The sequence below is a fragment of the Lepidochelys kempii genome, chromosome 22, assembly GCF_965140265.1.
Source record: "Lepidochelys kempii isolate rLepKem1 chromosome 22, rLepKem1.hap2, whole genome shotgun sequence".
Lineage (NCBI taxonomy): Eukaryota > Metazoa > Chordata > Testudines > Cheloniidae > Lepidochelys > Lepidochelys kempii.
The window spans coordinates 1,598,426-1,619,791 of NC_133277.1; the positions used below are offsets into that span (position 1 = coordinate 1,598,426).

Below are 21,366 nucleotides of genomic sequence, written 5' to 3' on the forward strand. Positions count from 1 at the left end.
CTTCTGTATCCTATCCCTACCCTCCAACGTATCTACCACTCCTCCCAGTTTAGTATCATCTGCAAATTTGCTGAGAGTGCAATCCACACCATCCTCCAGATCATTTATGAAGATATTGAACAAAACCGGCCCCAGGACTGACCCCTGGGGCACTCCACTTGACACCGGCTGCCAACTAGACATGGAGCCATTGATCACTACCCATTGAGCCTGACAACCTAGCTAACTTTCTACCCGTCTTACAGTGCATTCATCCAGCCCATACTTCTTTAACTTGCTGACAAGAATACTGTGGGAGACCGTGTCAAAAGCTTTGCTAAAGTCAAGAAACAATACATCCACTGCTTTCCCTTCATCCACAGAACCAGTAATCTCATCATAAAAGGCGATTAGATTAGTCAGGCATGACCTTCCCTTGGTGAATCCATGCTGGCTGTTCCTGATCACTTTCCTCTCATGTAAGTGCTTCAGGATTGATTCTTTGAGGACCTGCTCCATGATTTTTCCAGGGACTGAGGTGAGGCTGACTGGTCTGTAGTTCCCAGGATCCTCCTTCTTCCCTTTTTTAAAGATTGGCACTACATTAGCCTTTTTCCAGTCATCCGGGACTTCCCCCGTTCGCCACGAGTTTTCAAAGATAATGGCCAATGGCTCTGCAATCACAGCCGCCAATTCCTTTAGCACTCTCGGATGCAACTCGTCCGGCCCCATGGACTTGTGCACGTCCAGCTTTTCTAAATAGTCCCTAACCACCTCTTTCTCCACAGGGGGCTGGCCATCTCTTCCCCATGTTGTGATGCCCAGCGCAGCAGTCTGGGAGCTGACCTTGTTAGTGAAAACAGAGGCAAAAAAAAGCATTGAGTACCTTAGCTTTTTCCACATCCTCTGTCACTAGGTTGCCTCCCTCATTCAGTAAGGGGCCCACACTTTCCTTGGCTTTCTTCTTGTTGCCAACGTACCTGAAGAAACCCTTCTTGTTACTCTTGACATCTCTGGCTAGCTGCAGCTCCAGGTGTGATTTGGCCCTCCTGATAACATTCCTATATGCCCGAGCAATATTGTTATACTCTTCCCTGGTCATATGTCCAACCTTCCACTTCTTGTAAGCTTCTTTTTTATGTTTAAGATCCGCTAGGATTTCACCATTAAGCCAAGCTGGTCGCCTGCCATATTTACTATTCTTTCGACTCATCGGGATGGTTTGTCCCTGTAACCTCAACAGGGATTCCTTGAAATCATAGAATATCAGGGTTGGAAGGGACCTCAGGAGGTCATCTAGTCCAACCCCCTGCTCAAAGCAGGACCAATTCCCAGTTAAATCATCCCAGCCAGGGCTTTGTCAAGCCTGACCTTAAAAACCTCTAAGGAAGGAGATTCCACCACCTCCCTAGGTAACGCATTCCAGTGCTTCACCACCTGCTGGGAGCCCCAAGCCCTTTAAATTGCCGATCTGGCGTACCAGGGTGTACTTTCACCTCTGCAACAAGGGCACACTGCTGACTCATATCCAGCTTCTCATCCACTGTAACCCCTAGGTCCTTTTCCGCAGAACTGCTGCCTAGCCATTCGGTCCTTAGTCTGTAGCAGTGCATTGGGTTCTTCCGTCCTAAGTGCAGCACCCTGCACTTATCCTTATTGAACCTCATCAGATTTCTTTTGGCCCAATCCTCCAATTTGTCTAGGTCCCTCTGTATCCTATCCCTCCCCTCCAGCGTATCTACCTCTCCTCCCAGTTTAGTGTCATCTGCAAATTTGCTGAGGGTGCAATCCACACCATCCTCCAGATCATTAAGGAAGATATTGAACAAAACCGGCCCCAGGACCGACCCTTGGGGCACTTTGCTTGATACCGGCTGCCAGCTAGACATGGAGCCATTGATCACTACCTGTTGGGCCCAATGAGCTAGCCAACTTTCTATCCACCTTATAGTCCATTCTTCCAGCCCATACTTCTTTAACTTGCTGGCAAGAATACTGTGGGAGACTGTATGAAAAGCTTTGCTAAAGTCAAGAAATGTCTACCAGTTACATCTTAGAAACACCTGACTAGAGTGCTCCAGCCAAAAAAAAAACAAAACAAAACAAAACGGGGGGGGGGGGGGAATTAAAATATCCTAAAATTCCCTGATCCTCCCAATCCTATTCCGTTTAACTCCAAAAAATGTTCCCACCTGCTCCCTAAGGGAGTCAAAGAACTAATGATTTGACAGAACCCTCCTTGCTTTATTACAGTTCTAGCAATCCAATCAGGAAACAGAGACCAGGCCATGTTAGTAAAGTGACAAGTTACACTGTGGTAATATGGATCAACAGTGAATATGTGCTGTGAATAGGGTTGCCAACCCTCCCACTTTTGCCAGGAGTGTCCTGAAATCAGGCCCTATCTCTGGGAGGCTACTGAAGCCAAACCAGGAGATTCTGGCACTGAAAGTCCGGCAGTGCATCGGAGCTAAGGCAGGCTCCCTGCCTGCCCTGGCTCTGCGCCGCTCCTGAAAGTGGCTGGCACGTCCCTGCAGCTCCTGAGTGGGGGGGCACAGGTGGGTCCACACGCTGCCCCTGCCCCCAGCACCGACTCCTCAGCTCACATTGGCCAGGAACTGCGGCAGTGGCGTTTGCGGGCACGGGCAGCGTGCAGAGCCCCGTACCCCTCCGGGGCCTGCAGGAACATGCCAGCCACTTCTGGGTGCCCCACCTGCACCCTCCCCCATCCTGGAGCCCCCTCTTGTACCCAAACTCTCTCCCAGAGCCTGCACCCCACACCCCCTCCTACACCCCAACCCCCTGCCCCAGGCTCAGCCCGGAGCTTCCTCCCATACTCCGAACCCCTCTGCCCCAGCCCAGAGCCCACAACCCCTCCCACACCCTAAGCCCCTTCCCTTGCCTCTTGAAAGTGAGGGAGAGTGAGGGACGGAGGGAGGGGGGATGGAGTGAGTAGGGACAGGGTCTCGGAGAAAGGGCAGGACAGAGGCAGGGCCTCGGAGAAGGAGTGGGGTAGGAGCGGGGCATGAGTGTTTGGGTTTGTGTAATAAGACAGTTGGCAACTCTAGCTGTGAACAGAGCCTACAAACATCCAGTGATCTGAAATAAGTCCATATGAAGTGTTCAGTATTTTCTAATCATGAACAAATTCTTAAAAATCCAAGGCTGAAAATCATCCGATTGTTGGCAAAGAAAGTTGGACTAAGAGTGAGAAAAGGGAGCCCTTGAGAAATCCCTTCCCAGCAAATCTCCTTTGGAGATGGTTCTGTCTCCATTTCCAGGTACTTCCTGTGGCCACTATAAAGGATACACCAGGCATCTCTGTCAGCAAAGGTTTTGATTTACTGCCTTTCCGAGCACTTCTGAGAGCTCTCTGCCCTGCACTACCTTTTGGGTTTAGTTGCCTCATTCAGAAAGCTTGGTTTCCCTGTAAAATGCAAAAATCCCAAACAAAAAGTGTTTTAAAAAATGGAGGCTGCAGTGAGACTTCCAAAAATGTCATGCACATCTTTAGCACACGGGCTGCCTGGCCCAGATAATCAAAGGTATGTAGGCACCTAATTCCCATGGGAATTCAGTGCCTAAATACCTTTGAGGATCTAGGCCTCTCTGCCTACAGGACAGAGGCACTGAACCAGCTGATTACAGCATCGCTGATTTGCTATTAAATTAACATTCACACAATACATTGTAACAGAAGCTGGTTAGTCAACTGCTCCCATTTCAAACTCTCTCTATTTGCATGTTTACAGGGAAGTTAGAAGTCTGAATCAGCAGCCATATTTACAGCTTTTTAAATCCTATCAGAAAAAAACTACCAATTTTAAGAGCCAAATTATATAGCTACTGTACAAACCTTCAACCAATCAGGGAGTCACAAATAATTTGGAAAGCCTGTAATTATATTCTATGTTTACCATATTTTCTTTTTCATGTTCTCCAAAAAATAAACCATAAAATGTGTGTGTAGGGGATGCAGAGGTGACCTATACTCACAACAGCAAGGGAAGTCCAAGCAAAGAATCAGTGAATTGCCAGATCCTGAGAAAGGTGCATGAAATTGTGCACAAGCCATGCAGCTTTTCCCAACGGCAAGCACAGTGATGCAATCAGTGGTGGAACATCAACTCGGACTTTCAGCCTAAACCCTGAATTGCTTGGCTGTTTGGCTTCAGGCAGGGTCCCTAGTTTTCCAGAGTTCAAGAAAACATAATTTCCTAGTTCACCTCTACTTTGAAAAGTGTATTTTCTCTCTCTCTCCCCCCTCCCCCTGCACCCCCTGTCCTCTCTAAACACAACACTGGATTAAATACACAAATGTTCAAGCCTCTGGGGTTCTAAAATGAGCTGAAATGTTTCCAACTACTCTGCAGTTTTCAGTGAGCACTGTGAAGATTCTGCCTTTGCTGAGAACCTCCTGATCTAGCAGCCCCATCACTAGACCAAAAGGAAAATATCTGGCTGTTGCTAAGCGTGCTATGCTGGAGCCATCACTCACTGCCACTGAGGAGGGAGGTATCTGATGGTGGCTATCAGGCTAATCATATTTGTATTTTAAATCATTGTGATTTTTTTCCTCCAGTTTCTGCTAGGAGTTCTCATCATCAGGCCTGATTCAACGAAGTTCTTAGGTGTGTGCGGAACTTTAAACATGTAAGGCAGCTCCAGTGACTTCAGTCAAGTGCTTAGAGCTAGCCACACGCCCGGCTGTCTCGGGGCCCTGGTTTCTCTCTTGGAGAGTCTCGGGTAATTCCCTAGGGCTAGGTTGTGACTTGGCTTGAACACCCACATAGGGGAATAGGGCATGCAAGAGTCACACGTTGTGCACCTGCTTGCCCCGGCTCTGGAGCAGGTGGGAGGGGAGTGATGGGGAATGGGTGGAGTCCTGACTCCGTCCCTTACAGTGTGCTGGCCAATTCAATGGAGCTGGTGCAGAAGGGTTCATAATTGGATGCAGATCTAGGTCATTGCTACCATCCAAGTGGGGAGGGAACTGTGCCTCAGAGCCTCTCTAGGGCACAGGACTTCCAGGGGCTACTCTACATACAATCTCTGCCCCCATTGTTCAGGGCACTGTCCAAAGGAACAATCAAATCCTTGGGCCAGATGGGATCAAGGAAGAAAGACATCATCCTGAGAAATCTAGCCAGCAGGGTCAACTGGAACATTGTAGTCAATCTCCTATGAATGGAACTGGAAAAGAATCTTCAAGTATGGGGGGTTCCTCTCTGGGGATTAGCCCTGTCTCCTGAGTCACTTACTTCCAATAAAAAAAAGGGGTTAATTGAGTAATTCACATAATTTTATAAGCACAAAGTATAATAAACATGATGTCACCTTTCCTCAGGTTAAAATGGTTCATGAATTTGTAGAAAAAAACAGAAACCATCACTTACATCTTACTAAAGAACCAGATTCGGTTAGAAATTGACCTACACTACTGTGAAATCTGGCATAACACGGTAACACAAAATGGCATTGCCCTTAGTCCTAATATCATTTGGTAGAGGCTATGATTCATAGATACCAAGGCCATAAGGGACCATTGTGATCTTCTAGTCTGACCTCCTGCATAACACAGGCCAGAAAACTGCCCCAAAGATCATTCCAACAGCACATCTGGAAGGCCTAACCTCTGATTAGGTCTCATAGAGGGTCCTGCAAAATATAATCCTCTCATCGCTTTACATGGTTTATTAGAAGAAAATTTTAAAACATTACTGAGGCAAGACGGTTCTGTTAAAAGAGAGGGATACAGAAATCTTTGGACTGTGCTCTGGATCAAGGTAAGTTTTATATCTGATTAAAAGAACAGAAAAGGATTTTCTCCCAAGATGCTCAGGCCCTAATATTTCCTAGTTAAGAAGAGAGAGGCCAGAGAGATGACAGAAGTTCATGTTTTAAGAAAAAAACATGCACGGTTTGGAGCTACAGAAGTTTTGTTTCTTCTACCTAACTGTGGGGTTATATTAAGACAAAGGTTTTGTAGGTAGTATGACACTCTACACCTCATATTCTTCACAGTGATATTATTATGACATGATTATGGTATAATTATGATGCATTTTGTACAAGACAAGTCATGTGAGGTGTCATTGGAAAAGTTATGATTTGCTGAATATGATTATCCTATTTGTATACACATATCATTTTTGTATGTGAAGTTGTGAATATTGACTATGTGTCTGTATTTCAAATGTGCTTACTTTGGGTGACACCCATAACTAGCCCTTCAAATATAACAATGAAGAAGCCAGACAGTGCTGATGGCCCATCAGCAAAAACAATGGAGCCTGGAAGAATGTAACCTTCCTGTGAACATTCCAGACAGCCTGTAAGTAATGGCTGCTAGGACTCAGCAAGGTATGCAAGGGCATGTGACCAGGCCACATGACTCTGGACTCCATTTTGGGGTGTCTATATTTTTCCACAAACTTGTCTGAGAACCAAGTTTTGAAACAAAGGGTTCCTACCATATGCTAAAGCTATTTAAGGCAGGGAGTGACATCATGTGTTGTTCTTCACTTCCCACCCAAGAAAACTCCTGGAAACACGGAAGGAACAAAAGACTGAACCGGGGGAAGTGCTGGACCCAGGCTAAAGGGATCTCTAGCCTGTGTATGAAAAACTTGGGGATTCCAAGCTGCAAAGCAAGTGCAGTTTGTACCTTAAGAATCTGCAGCCTGCTTGTACCATCACTCAGGTGAGAAACTACTAATGCATATTCAATCTAATATGTTAAGCTTAGTTTGCATTTTTCTTTATTTGCTAGGTGATCTGCTTTGATCTGTTTGCTATCCCTTATAATCACTGAAATCTATCTTTTGTTGTTAATAAACCTGTTTTATGTTTTAATTTAAACTCAGTGTGCCTTTAAGTGAAATGTCTGGGGAAAAATCTCAGCTTGGTTTAACACAGGCTTGTTGCATTTCCTCTCCACATTGTGGGGGAGGCAAACTGGATAATACCTTCATACCGGTTGAGGTTTGGACCAGAGCAGGACGGTACAGCTGTGAGGTCCTAGGCTGGGAAGCTGGTGGTTATTTTGGCTGCAGCCTCTCTATTGTTGGTTTATGCAGTGGCTGGTCAGAGAGCATGTAACTGCAGCTGGGTGTGTCCCTACCTGTGTGAATGCTGGGGGAAGTGTAGGACCGGGAGCGGGTCTGCAGCTTGTCACAGCAGCACAGTGTGAGAGGGAGCCCAGGCTGGTTGGTCAGAGGGCTCAGTGGTACCCCAGTGCCAGGTTGCACCCCGGGGTAACCCATCACAGGTAGCACTCAGGATGAAGCAAGTAACTTTCAGCTAACTTTGTGGTTTCTTCAGTGCCCCCAGAGCATCCTGAATTGGACACCAGTTTGAACCCTGTTCCTGCAAGCACTCAGTTGAGCAATTTTCTGTCTGTGGGCTGTCCCTTTGGAGTGGTTACGAGTTCAGGGCCTTACACTGCACAGAGAATTCTGATAGCACTGATTTCAGACACATTTCATTTGATTGTTTTCTATATTCTTAGGGTTTGTGTTTTTTAACTTCTGGCAATTTTTGACTCAGATCACAAACTATTGCTCTTGTAAATTTGGCAGTAATAATGGTGTATACTTTTGGTCATTTTCTTTTTAACCTTTTTTCATTTTTAAAACACAGTTGACCTTTTGGAGAAAGACTCTGTGTATGGTCTGATTTAAAAGCTTATCAACAAAAAAGTTTTAAAAACTAGCAAATTTTCCACAGGTAGCAGTAACAGTTGTGCGTATGGCATCCTTTCAGGCTCCAGTTATTAGAAGCTGAGACAATTAAAAGTTTGGATTTTTTCCCAAAACACACACTTTGTGTACTTGTTTTAAACAAACAGCAGTAATCAAGGACTCATGAGTAACCCTGTTATAATATGATGGATTAACACCATTTTGCTAAGTCAATATCTGGCTGTCCTGGGGTTATTTTATTATAATTATCTTAAAAATTATGACAAATATATTGCCAGTGTCCCCATTAAAACTTCAGTAAGGTCACTCCTGGCCTATTCCATGTGTAAAGGACCCTGCTTTGTTAATTTATCTGTGCCACTTATTGAAATTATTCTGATTTATTTTGTTCATTTACTTGAAGCTATAGAAGTATGATGAGTCTTACTGTTTGGAGTGTGCTCTGGGAGCTGCCAGTCCTTTGAACCTCTCGCCTCTGCTCTTCCTCTGCCAGTAAAACAAAACCTCCTTCTTTCAGTCAGAGCCAAAGCACCTGAAAAGAGAGAGAGCATTTCCCCCATCAGAAATTCATTTCTATACAAGTGAAAGCAGCAGGTACAAAAACAAATCTGCAACTCCTGCCAACAGATCTACTCTTCATAAGCGTCACGGAGATCTTTTACGATCCAGACTAACAGCAAGAACAGAAAGCCAGAAAAATATTGCTCTCTGCCACAGTATATTTCCAGTCTATAAAAAAGCAGGCAAGCAAAAGGGACAATGTCAGACCAAATTTGGCCTCGAATTTAGGAATATTTTTTTAAAATTCCAGTGGAACCAGTTTAAAACCCCCCCAAAAAACATAAATTGTTCCCTGCAGTGTTTGGAGCACAAATGTTGGAGTGCTGTGTTAGTGCATGAAATACCCTCCAGGAAACTGGCCAATCGCTAGGCACAAAAATGAAAGTGATCATCAGGTTTCATGGTCCAAGCTAAGAGAAGTATGGACAATAATACACAGCAAACAGAGTAACTCCGAAGTGAGATTTAAATTTTTTTTCTGTTGTGCTATTCTGTGATGTTATTAGCCCAATCGCTAAACACACTAAAAGGTAAACAAAAACCTCCAACATCACTTCTCTGAAATCAGCTGAGTGAATTTTTCCGGGGGCACTAACTGGGAGAATGCCCAGTCAGCAATATCTCCAGGACCACCCTTCTCTTCACTCCCTCTCCCATGGGTTATAGATGTGTGGGGACAGATTTTCAAGAGAGTCCAACATTCTACAAACAGAGTGAGCCCTTTGGAAAATGTGGCCCTGATTGTGTTAATTCAGCTTATATCAGAGATAGGAAAATAGTTCATCACAAATATTTAGAACTCCAATGCATCCATCAGGCTATGCTTCATCTAGGTGAACAACTCTGCTAGCATAAAAATCACAATCAGTCAGCCCTCCAGTATGTGCAAAACAAATCCTAGCAATAGGATAGGCCCTTACTAGATGGAGATGGTAAAATTATTAATAATGTTGCAGAAAAGGCAGAAGTGTTCAGTAAATATTTCTGCTGTGCATTTGGAAAGAAACAAAATTATATACTCATGAAGTACTTTCCAGTCCATTAGTAACTGAGAAGTCTGCTAGACAAAATCTATTAGGGATAAACATTTTAAAACCAGCAAGTGTGGATAACTTGTACCCAAGAGTCCTAAAAGAGCTGACTGAGGAGAGCTCTGGTGCACTGGTGTTAATTTTTAAAAATCTCAGAATACTGGGGAAATTCCAGAAGACTGGAAAAGTGCCAATGTTTTGCTAATATTCAAAAAGGACAACTGGGATGACCCGGGTATCTAGAGGCCAGTCAACGTCAACCCTAGGCAAAATAATGGAAAAGCTGATACAGGATTTAATTGAATTAAAGGTTAGGAAAATAATTAATGCCAGTCAATATGGTTTATTGGAAAATAGGTCTCGGCAAACTAACCTGATTTCATTTTTGATGAGATAGCATGTTTGGTTGATAAAAGTAACTGCATAAATGCAATATACATTTGTAAGGCATTTGACTTAGTACTGCATGACATTCTGATTAAAAAATTGGCGTTTTGCAATATGAATAGAGCATGTGTTAATTTAATTATGAAAAGGCTAACTGACAGACCTCAGAAAGTTTAATGGTCAAAGAAGAATCCTCTCTGAATGGGGGTGTTTCTTGTGGGGCTCTGCAGGGATTGGTTATAGGCCCTCATCAATGAACTGGAAGTAAATATAAAATCACTTCTGATCAAATTTGTGGCTGACACAAGGATTGACAAAGTGGTAAATAATGCTAAAGACAGGGCAGTCACAAGGATTGACAAAGTGGTAAATAATGCTAAGGACAGGGCAGTCATACAGACCTCTCTGTACAACTTGGGCTCATTCAAACAAAATGTGATTTAATACACACAGGTGCAAAGTAATACATCTAAGGACAAGGAATGCAAGCCATACCACAGAATGGGGACTGTATCCTGGAAACATCCTGAAAAGGATGTAGGGCTCACAGTAGACAAGCAAAAAGGGCTAATGCTATCCTTGGCTGTATAAAGAGGGGAATAGTGAGTAGGAGCAGGGAGGGGATTTTACCTCTGCACATGGTATTGGTGGGATGGATAATGGAATAGTGAGTTTTGTGCTGGTGTCCACATTTTAAAAATTTGAAAAATTGGAAAGGATGCAGAAAAGAGCCACAAAAATTATTTGCCGGCTGGAGAAAATGCCTCATAGTGAGAGACTTAAAGTGTTCAGTCTGTTTAGCTGATCAAAAAGATGATTGAGAGGTGACTTGATTATAGTGTATGGTGAAAATACCCCCTACTAAAGGACTCTTCCACGAAGCAGAGAAAGGCAGAACAAGAACCAGTTGATGCAAGATGAAGCCAGACAAATTCAAATTAGAAATTAGGTATAAAGTTTTAACAAGGGTGATTAACCTTTGGAACAAACTACCAAGGAAGTGGGACATTTTTATCTAGACTGGAGGCTAGATCTGAAGGGGGACTTAGGTGTTAGGAGCCTAGAAAATCAATGGGATTCCCAAAGCCTGAGTGAGGTGCTTAGGATCCCTATGCCTGAAGAGAAGAAAGGATCTGAACAGGGATCTGCCACTTCTCTGCTGTGTGCCTGAACCACTGGGCTATGGAGAGCAGTCATATCTCCCCTCAACCTTCTTTTGGTTCGGCTAAACAAGCCAAGCTCCTTGAGTCTCCTTTTATAAGAATCATAGAATCATAGAATAGAATCATAGAATATCAGGGTTGGAAGGGACCCCAGAAGGTCATCTAGTCCAACCCCCTACTCAAAGCAGGACCAATTCCCAGTTAAATCATCCCAGCCAGGGCTTTGTCAAGCCTGACCTTAAAAACCTCTAAGGAAGGAGATTCTACCACCTCCCTAGGTAACTCATTCCAGTGTTTCACCACCCTCTTAGTGAAAAAGTTTTTCCTAATATCCAATCGAAACCTCCCCCACTGCAACTTGAGACCATTACTCCTCGTTCTGTCATCTGCTACCATTGAGAACAGTCTAGAGCCATCCTCTTTGGAACCCCCTTTCAGGTAGTTGAAAGCAGCTATCAAATCCCCCCTCATTCTTCTCTTCTGCAGGCTAAACAATCCCAGCTCCCTCAGCCTCTCCTCATAACTCATGTGTTCCAGTCCCCTAATCATTTTTGTTGCCCTTCGCTGGACTCTCTCCAATTTATCCACATCCTTCTTGAAGTGTGGGGCCCAAAACTGGACACAGTACTCCAGATGAGGCCTCACCAATGTCGAATAGAGGGGAACGATCACGTCCCTCGATCTGCTCGCTATGCCCCTACTTATACATCCCAAAATGCCATTGGCCTTCTTGGCAACAAGGGCACACTGCTGACTCATATCCAGCTTCTCGTCCACTGTCACCCCTAGGTCCTTTTCCGCAGAACTGCTGCCTAGCCATTCGGTCCTTAGTCTGTAGCTGTGCATTGGGTTCTTCCGTCCTAAGTGCAGGACCCTGCACTTATCCTTATTGAACCTCATCAGATTCCTTTTGGCCCAATCTTCCAATTGGTCTAGGTCCTTCTGTATCCTATCCCTCCCCTCCAGCGTATCTACCACTCCTCCCAGTTCAGTATCATCTGCAAATTTGCTGAGAGTGCAATCCACACGATCCTCCAGAGACAAGTTTTCCATTCCGCAGATCATCCTAGTAGCTCTTCTCTGTATCTGTTCCAGTTTGAATTCATCCTTCTTAAACATGGGAGATTTAGGTTGGATATTAGGAAAAACTTTTTCACTAGGAGGGTGGTGAAACACTGGAATGTGTTACCTAGGGAGGTGGTGGAATCTCCTTCCTTAGAAGTTTTTAAGGTCAGGCTTGACAAAGCCCTGGCTGGGAAGATTTAGTCGGGGATCGGTCCTGCTTTGAGCAGGGGTTGGACTAGATGACCTCCTGAGGTCCCTTCCAACCCTGATATTCTATGATTCTATGGGAGACCAGAACTGCACACAGTATTCCAGGTGAGGTCTCACCAGTGCCTTCTATAACGGTACTAAAACCTCCTTATCTCTACTGGAAATGCCTCTCCTGATGCATCCCAAGACCGCATTAGCTTTTTTCATGGCCATATCACATTGGCAGCTCATAGTCATCCTATGATCAACAATACTCCAAGGTCCTTCTCCTCCTCCATTACTTCTAATTGATGCGTCCCCAGCTTATAACTAAAATTCTTGTTATTAATCCCTAAATGCATAACCTTACACTTCTCACTATTAAATTTCATCCTATTACTATTACTCCAGTTTACAAGGTCATCTGAATCTTCCTGTATGATCGTCCGGTCCTTCTCTAAATGGGCAATACCTCCCAGCTTTGTATCATCCGCAAACTTTATTAGCACACTCCCACTTTTTGTGCTGAGGTCAGTAACAAAAAGATTAAATAAGATTGGTCCCAAAACTGATCCTTGAGGAACTCCCCTGGTAACCTCCCTCCAGCCTGACAGTTCACCTTTCAATAGGACCCGTTGTAGTCTCCCCTTTAATCAATTCCTTATCCACCTTTCAATTTTCATATTGATCCCCATCTTTTCCAATTTAGCGAATAATTCCCCATGTGGCATGGTATCAAACGCCTTACTGAAATCTAGGTAAATTAGATCCACTGCGTTTCCTTTGTCTAAAAAATCTGTTACTTTCTCAAAGCAGGAGATCAGGTTGGTTTAGCACGATCTACCTCTTGTAAAATCATGTTGTATTTTGTCCCATTTACCATTGACCTCAATGTCTTTAACTACTTTCTCCTTCAAATTTTTTTGCAAGACCTTGCATACTACAGATGTCAAACTAACAGGCCTGTAGTTACCTGGATCACTTTTTTTCCCTTTCTTAAAAATAGGAATTATGTTAGCAATTCTCCAATCATACGATACAACCCCTGAGTTTACAGATTCATTAACATTTTTTGCTAATGGGCTTGCAATTTCATGTGTCAGTTCCTTTAATATTCTCGGATGAAGATTATCTGGGCCCCCCGATTTAGTCCCATTAAGCTGTTCGAGTTTGGCTTCTACCTCGGATGTGGTATTATTTACGTCCATATCCTCCTTCCCATTTGCCATCCTACCATTATCCCTAAGTTCCTCACTAGCCTCATAAAAGACTGAGGCAAAGTATTTGTTCAGATATTGGGCCATGCCTAGATTATCCTTAACCTCCACTCCATCCTCAGTGTTTAGCGGTCCCTCTTCTTCTTTCTTTGTTTTCTTCTTATTTATACGGCTATAGAACCTTTTACTATTGGTTTTAATTCCCTTTGCAAGGTCCAACTCTTCTTGACTTTTAGCCTGTCTCACTTTATCCCTACATGTTCTGATCTCAATAAGGTAGCTTTCCTTGCTGATCCCTCCCATCTTCCACTTCCTGTATGCTTTCTGCTTTTTCTTAATCACCTCTCTGAGATGCTTGCTCATCCAGCTTGGTCTACAACTCCTGCCTATGAATTTTTTCCCCTTTCTTGGGATGCAGGCTTCTGATAGCTTCTGCAGCTTTGATTTAAAGTAATCCCAGGCCTCCTCTGCCTTTAGAACCATAAGTTCTTCAGTCCAATCCACTTCCCTAACTAATTTCCTTAATTTTTGAAAGTCAGCCCTTTTGAAATCAAAAACCCTAGTTGCAGATTACTTTTGTTAATCCTTCCGTTCAGTTTGAACTGAATTAGCTCATGATCACTTGAACCCAGATTGTTCCCTACAACCATTTCTTCTATGAGGTCCTCACGACTCACCAAAACCAAATCTAAAATGGCATCCCCTCTAGTCAGTTCAGCAACTACTTGGTGAAGGAATCCATCAGCTATCGCATCTAGGAACATCTGAGCCCTATTATTATTACTAGCACTCGTCTCTAGTCTATATCTGGGAAGTTAAAGTCTCCCATGATCACGCAGTTTCCATTAGTATTTACTTCATTAAAAACATTAACGAGGGCTCTGTCCATATCCAAATTAGATCCCGGCGGTCTATAGCAACCCCAAGCACTATCCCAGGGGAGGCTCTAATAGTTTTCTTCCCCAATGTAATTTTTGCCCAGACGGACTCTGTCTTATCCATCCCATCGCTTCTTACTTCTTTACATTCTACCTCCTCATTGATCTACAATGCGACTCCACCACCTTTGCCTTTATTTCGGTCTTTCCTAAGCAGCACATCCCCTTCCATACCCGTAGTCCAGTCGTGACGACTATTCCACCCTGTTTCTGGTCTCCCTAGAATACCCGGTTTCACTTCCCGCAGCAGTAGCGCTAGTTCCTCCATTTTGTTACCCGGGCTCCTCGCACTGGGGTACAAACAGCTTCATTCCTGCTGTTTGGCCTTGGTACTTTGCTCAGGCCCAATGGAATCATTTCCTGAGTCCTGGGGCAGCTAGGAGTGTTTCAACCAAGTCAGCCTTGAAGTGTTTTGGAAGGGCTAGAAAGACGTTTGCCCAGCACCTGTCTGCATGGTCCCAGGAGCTGTTTAGCCAGCGCTGTAAGCTCCTCGCGTTAGTGAGCATTATGCTCACTCCCAATGGAAGCTCAGGCTGCTCCTCCTGTCAGCTGACATTTTATAAAGAGCTACTCTGCTAAACTCCTGCAAGTACCTCCTCCAGCTCTGCTCCAGCACAGACCTGGGGAGCTGCCAGCAGGGATTCATCACGAGCCTCCTTGCTTTGCAGTCCTCTCTTTTGTGTCCAGCTAGAATGAACATTGCCCGACGTTTGTTTGCAAGCGTTTGTATTTGATCAGTTGGGCTGAAATCCAGCATGCTGCTGGGGTTGGGGATTCATTATGTTCCAGTTCTGAAAATGACAAATAAAAGAGAAGGCTGGTGTAGCCATGAACTCCCCTCTCACATCTCTGCTTGCTGGGCTTTGGTTTAGCACCTCTTTTTGTCATGTGCTAGTTAATTACAATCTTTACTTAGGTGTGAATGTGTTTTGACACTCAGACTGAGATGGTGTTAACTAGGAAAGAGCTGTTCACATCAAAGAGTAGTTTATTTATAGGCTATATTCCCAGCCCTGCCAGTCCAAAAACCATGAGACTGACCCTTCTCCCCACAAATAATGAGTCTGACTTAAACATCATGAGCTATTAAAAAAAACCACACACACACAGGGAGAGTCACTGCTTTGAGTGTAAAAAGAAAAGGAGGACTTGTGGCACCTTAGAGACGAACCAATTTATTTGAGCCTAAGCTTTTGTGAGCTACAGCTCACTGCATCGGATGTGTGCGCATGCATGCAGGCACACAGATATGTGGGTGGCTTTGTCTGTCAGGAAATTCACCAAAATGTGCACAAACTGTGGAACACCCTCCTCCCCAGGTGACCGGTGACACTTGCCCACACTGCCCCAGGCCGTGCCAAGCATTCGCCCCAACACATTCCACTGCTTCCTCATGGACACTGTCTCCATCTCCCCCACCCCTGCACCTGGCCCAGCACCCCTCAACCCTGGACACTGTCTCCATCTCCCCCCACCCCTGAACACTGTCTCCAGCTCCCCCACCCCAGGACACTGTCTCCAGCTCCCCCATGCCTGGACCTGCCCCAGCTCCCCTCAACCCTGAACACTGTCTCCAGGTCCCCAACCCCTGGACACTGTCTCCAGCTCCCCCATGCCTGCACCTGCCCCAGCTCCCCTCAACCCTGAACACTGTCTCCAGGTCCCCCACCCCTAGACACTGTTTCCATCTCCCCCGCGGCTGGACCTGCCCCAGCTCCCCTCAACCCTGAACACTGTCTCCAGGTCCCCAACCCCTGGACACTGTTTCCATCTCCCCCGCGCCTGGACCTGCCCCAGCTCCCCTCAACCCTGGACACTGTCTCCAGGTCCCCCACCCCTAGACATTGTCTCCAGGTCCCCCACCCCTGGACCTGGCCCACCACCCCTCAACCCTGGACACTTTCTCCACCTCCCCCCACCCCTGAACACTGTCTCCATCTCCCCCCACCCCTGGACACTGTGTCAAAAGAATAGTAAATATGGCAGGCGACCAGCTTGGCTTAATGGTGAAATCCTAGCGGATCTTAAACATAAAAAAGAAGCTTACAAGAAGTGGAAGGTTGGACATATGACCAGGGAAGAGTATAAAAATATTGCTCGGGCATGTAGGAATGATATCAGGAGGGCCAAATCGCACCTGGAGCTGCAGCTAGCGAGAAATGTTAAGAGTAACAAGAAAGGTTTCTTCAGGTATGTTGGCAACAAGAAGAAAGCCAAGGAAAGTGTGGGCACCTTAATGAATGAGGGAGGCAACCTAGTGACAGAGATGTGGAAAAAGCTAATGTACTCAATGCTTTTTTTGCCTCTGTCTTCACTAACAAGATCAGCTCCCAGATTGCTGCGCTGGGCATCACAACATGGGGAATAGATGGCCAGCCCTCTGTGGAGAAAGAGGTGGTTAGGGACTATGTAGAAAAGCTGGGCGTGCACAAGCCCATGGGGCCGGACGAGTTGCATCCGAGAGTGCTAAAGGAACTGGCAGCTGTGATTGCAGAGCCATTGGCCATTATCTTTGAAAACTCGTGGTGAACGGGGGAAGTCCCAGATGACTGGAAAAAGGCTAATGTAATGCCAATCTTTAAAAAAGGGAAGAAGGAGGATCCTGGGAACTACAGGCCAGTCAGCCTCACTTCAGTCCCCGGAAAAATCATGGAGCAGGTCCTCAAAGAATCAATCCTGAAGCACTTACATGAGAGGAAAGTGATCAGGAATAGTCAGCATGGATTCACCAAGGGAAGGTCATGCCTGACTAATCTAATCGCCTTCTATGATGAGATTACTGGTTCTGTGGATGAAAGGAAAGCAGTGGACGTGTTGTTTCTTGACTTTAGCAAAGCATTTGACACGGTCTCCCACAGTATTCTTGTCAGCAAGTTAAAGAAGTATGGGCTGGATGAATGCACTATAAGGAGGGTAGAAAGTTGGCTAGATTGTCGGGCTCAACGGGTAGTGATCAATGGCTCCATGTCTAGTTGGCAGCCGGTGTCAAGTGGAGTGCCCCAGGGGTCGGTCCTGGGGCCAGTTTTGTTCAATATCTTCATAAATTATCTGGAGGATGGTGTGGATTGCACTCTCAGGAAATTTGCGGATGATACTAAACTAAGAGGAGTGGTAGATATGCTGGAGGGCAGGGATAGGCTACAGAGGGACCTAGACAAATTGGAGGATTTGGGCCAAAAGAAATCAGATGAGGTTCAATAAGGATAAGTGCAGGGTCCTGCTCTTACGACGGAAGAACCCAATGCACAGCTACAGACTAGGGACTGAATGGCTAGGCTAGCAGTTCTGCAGAAAAGGACCTAGGGGTGACAGTGGATGAGAAGTTGGATATGAGTCAGCAGTGTGCCCTTGTTGCCAAGAAGGCCAATGACATTTTGGGATGTATAAGTAGGGGCATAGCGAGCAGATCGAGGGACTTGATCGTCCCCCTCTATTCGACATTGGTGAGGCCTCATCTGGAGTACTGTGTCCAGTTTTGGGCCCCACACTACAAGAAGGATGTGGATAAATTGGAAAGAGTCCAGCAAAGGGCAACAAAAATTATTAGGGGTCTGGAACACATGACTTATGAGGAGAGGCTGAGGGAACTGGGATTGTTTAGTCTGCAGAAGAGAAGAATGAGGGGGGATTTGATAGCTGCTTTCAACTACCTGAGAGGTGGTTCCAGAGAGGATGGTTCTAGACTATTCTCAGTGGTAGAAGAGGACAGGACAAGGAGTAATGGTCTCAAGTTGCAATGGGGGAGGTTTAGGTTGGATATTAGGAAAAACTTTTTCACTAGGAGGGTGGTGAAACACTGGAATGCGTTGCCTAGGGAGGTGGGGGAATCTCCTTCCTTAAAAGTTTTTAAGGTCAGGCTTGACTAAGCTCTGGCTGGGATGATTTAATTGGGGATTGGTCCTGCTTTTGAGCAGGGGGTTGGACTAGATGACCTCCTGAGGTCCCTTCCAACCCTGATATTCTATGATTCTATGATTCCATCTCCCCCACGCCTGGACCTGCCCCAGCTCCCCTCAACCCTGGACACTGTCTCCAGGTCCCCCACCCCTGGACACTGTCCACAGCTCCCCCACCCCTGCTCTACCTCTGGGCACTGTCCCCAGCTCCCACACCATTGCTCTCCCCCTGGGTATTGTCCATGGCTGTCTTTCTTGGCCCCTCCCTTCCTGCCCTGGGTAGTGGCCTGTATCCAGTTCTCTCCCTTCCTCAAATATACCTAGCTCCCTGTCCTGCCCCACCAACTCCTTCCCTACCTGACATTGCCTCTCTGTCTCTCCTACTGACCTTCCCCACTCCTGTCAGCAGCATCTGGCGAGATCTCAAGTAGCTATTAGAATTGTGAATTGCAGGACTTGTGAAATCTTGTGGCAGTCAGCAGCCCTGGGTCTGGCCCCACCGCCCTGCCATGTTCCACGGCCTGGGTTCGTTTCAGGGCAATCAGGGGATGGCAATAGCTCTTCCTGGGAAGAGCTGTTGGCATCCTCAGATCCATCCCCCACCCCTGGGTGTGGTTCAAGGGAGTGTGAAAGCCGCCATTGCCCTTCCCCTCATTCCCGCACTGTCAGGCCCTGGGCCTACACGTGGGAGTGCCAGGTGAAGCCTGGCTGAAGATGTGGGCCAGAATGGCATAGCTGGAAAGCCAGCATCAGGGAGCTGCTGCACGGCTGCTAATGTTGAAGGCATCAGGATGAGCAATCCTCTGCTCGCCCTGCAACTGAATGATTTAGGCCTTCAAAACAAATGTGAAGCTTGCTCAGAATGGGCAACCAGCAGACACTAAAGAGGGTGTGTCTTGGGGGGGTTGTCTGTGTGGCTGGATGAAGCTGTGTTTTCGGGGGGTGCATCTGTGAAAGTGGGTGGGTATATGCAGGGTGCATGAGTGCTGTGTATGGGGATGTGGGCATCTGAGTGAATGAAGGGGGGTCTGGATGTATGTCTGAATGCAGGGTGATGTGTCTTGGAATGGGAAAAGGGGTGTGGGCATGTGAATGGGTGCATGGGTGACGTTGAGAAAGGTGAGGAGGTGCATTAGGATACACATAGGAAGGGTGTTGGAGTAGGAGTATTTGTGGCACCTTAGAGACTAACCAATTTATTTGAGCATAAGCTCAGGAAGATCACCATCCTGGCCACTATGGATGTAGAAGCCCTCTACACCAACATTCCACACAAAGATGGACTACAAGCCGTCAAGAACACTATCCCCGATAATGTCACGGCTAACCTGGTGGCTGAACTTTGTGACTTTGTCCTTACCCATAACTATTTCACATTTGGGGACAATGTATACCTTCAAATCAGCAGCACTGCTATGGGTACCCGCATGGCCCCACAGTATGCCAACATTTTTATGGCTGATTTAGAACAACGCTTCCTCAGCTCTCGTCCCCTAAAGCCCCTACTCTACTTGCGCTATATTGATGACATCTTCATCATCTGGACCCATGGAAAAGAAGCCCTTGTGGAATTCCACCATGATTTCAACAATTTCCATCCCACCATCAACCTCAGCCTGGTCCAGTCCACACAAGAGATCCACTTCCTGGACACTACAGTGCTAATAAACGATGGTCACATAAACACCACCCTATACCAGAAACCTACTGACCACTATTCCTACCTACATGCCTCCAGCTTTCACCCAGATCACACCACACGGTCCATCGTCTACAGCCAAGCTCTGCAATACAACCGCATTTGCTCCAACCCCTCAGACAGAGACAAACACCTGCAAGATCTCTATCAAGCATTCTTACAACTACAATACCCACCTGCGGAAGTGAAGAAACAGATTGATAGAGCCAGAAGAGTTCCCAGAAGTTACCTACTACAGGACAGGCCTAACAAAGAAAATAACAGAACGCCACTAGCCGTCACCTTCAGCCCCCAACTAAAACCCCTCCAACGCATTATTAAGGATCTACAACCTATCCTGAAGGATGACCCAACACTCTCACAAATCTTGGGAGACAGGCCAGTCCTTGCCTACAGACAGCCCCCCAACCTGAAGCAAATACTCACCAACAAACACATACCACACAACAGAACCACTAACCCAGGAACCTATCCTTGCAACAAAGCCCGTTGCCAACTGTGCCCACATATCTATTCAGGTGACACCATCACAGGGCCTAATAACATCAGCCACACTATCAAAGGCTCATTCACCTGCACATCCACCAATGTGATATATGCCATCATGGGGGGAGGGATAGTTCAGTGGTTTGAGCATTGGCCTGCTAAACCCAGGGTTGTGAGTTCAATCCTTGAGGGGGGCCATTTAGGGATCTGGGGCAAAAATTGGGGATTGGTCCTGCTTTGAGCAGGGGATTGGACTAGATGACCTCCTGAGGTCCCTTCCAACCCTGATATTCTATGTGCCAGCAATGCCCCTCTGCCATGTACATTGGTCAAGCTGGACAGTCACTATGTAAAAGAATAAATGGACACAAATCAGATGTCAAGAATTATAACATTCATAAACCAGTCGGAGAACACGGCAATCTCTCTGGTCATGTGATTACAGACATGAAAGTTGCTATATTACAACAAAAAAACTTCAAATCCAGACTCCAGCGAGAAACTGTTGAATTGGAATTCATTTGCAAATTGGATACAATTAATTTAGGCTTGAATAGAGACTGGGAGTGGCTAAATCATTATGCAAGGTAACCTATTTCCCCTTGGTTTTTCCTACTCCCCCCTCAGACATTCTTGTTAAACCCTGGATTTGTGCTGGAAATGGCCCACCTTGATTATCATACACATTGTAAGGAGAGGTTTCAGAGTAACAGCCGTATTAGTCTGTATTCGCAAAAAGAAAAGGAGTACTTGTGGCACCTTAGAGACTAACCAATTTATTTGCGCATAAGCTTTCGTGAGCTACAGCTCACTTCATTGGATGCATACTGTGGAAAGTGTAGAAGATCTTTTTATATACACACAAAGCATGAAAAAATACCTCCTCCCACAATTTAGATAAGCTATTAACAGCAGGAGAGTGGGTTTGTGGGGGGGGGGGGAAGGGGGGTGAGAAAACCTGGATTTGTGCTGGAAATGGCCCAACTTGATTATCATACACATTGTAAGGAGAGTGATCACTTTAGATAAGCTATTACCAGCAGGAGAGTGGG

The 21,366-nt window shown here is 45.8% G+C and overlaps 1 protein-coding gene across 13 annotated transcripts in view; it reads right to left on the reverse strand.

Annotated features, from left to right (window-relative positions):
* Positions 1-21,366, reverse strand: part of PKNOX2 (PBX/knotted 1 homeobox 2) — a 691,764-nt gene that overhangs the window by 377,867 nt on the left and 292,531 nt on the right. For 12 of the 13 annotated variants that reach the window (XM_073320703.1, XM_073320715.1, XM_073320717.1 and 9 more), the window contains one exon: positions 8,110-8,214. The gene's annotated coding sequence lies outside the window, so the exon portion shown is untranslated. Of the gene's footprint in view, positions 1-8,079; positions 8,215-21,366 lie in introns of all 13 variants that reach the window. The other variant, XM_073320708.1, reaches the window with a different exon arrangement.